A 978-nucleotide genomic window follows, 5' to 3' on the forward strand; every position below is an offset into this window, starting at 1 on the left:
AAGCAGGATGACAATATACATCCTTGATGGGGGAACAGTGGAAACAGTGTCAGACTTTATTTTTGGGGGCTCCAAAGTCACTGCAGATGGTGACTGCAGCCATGAAATTAAAAGACGCTTACTCCTTGGAAGGAAAGTTATGACCAACCTAGGTAGCATATTAAAAAGCAGAGACATTACTTTGCCAACAAGGCTCTGTCTAGTCAAGGCTATGGTTTTTCCAGTAGTCATGTATGGATGTGAGAGTTGGACTGTGAAGAAAGCTGAGCGCTGAAGAATTGATGCTTTTGAACTGTGGCGTTGGAAAAGACTCTTGAGAGTTCTTTGGACTGCAAGGAGATCCAACCAGTCCATCCTAAAAATCAGTCCTGGGTGTTCATTGGAAGGACTGATGCTAAAGCTGAAACTCCAATACTTTGGCCACCTCATGCAAAGAGTTGACTCATTGGAAAAGACCCTGATGCTAGGAGGGACTGGGGGCAGGAGGAGAAGGGGACGACAGAGGATGAGATGGCTGGATGGCATCACTGACTCGATGGACATGAGAGTGTACTCCAGGAGTTGGTGATGGACAGGGAGGCCTGGCGTGCTGTGATTCATGGGCTTGCAAAGAGTCAGACATGACTGAGCAACTGAATTGAACTGAATTTATCCCTCCCCACCTTACACTTTTTTTTTTTTTTGCATTTTAAATAGTAAAATAACAGATGTAGCTGGTCTTTGTAAGCTCAGAGGGTATATGGTTTTAGTTGCAATCTTTAGGATTGTTATTCTACCCTTACTTAAATTCTATATCTCCTGTGCTGAAATGTTATGTTTCAGTCATGAACATTTTTTGACTAATCAGTTTTATTACTGCTTTGTCTTCGAGTTTTCCCTTTTGGCTGTGGATTTGTCTATCAATTGATAGATTTTTAACAATGCAGTCTATGAAGACCCCATTATTTAATGCAAAGATTATAAACTGATCTAAAATTT

Source organism: Bison bison, unplaced genomic scaffold, assembly GCF_000754665.1.
Source record: "Bison bison bison isolate TAMUID 2011002044 unplaced genomic scaffold, Bison_UMD1.0 scf7180017864061, whole genome shotgun sequence".
NCBI lineage: Eukaryota > Metazoa > Chordata > Mammalia > Artiodactyla > Bovidae > Bison > Bison bison.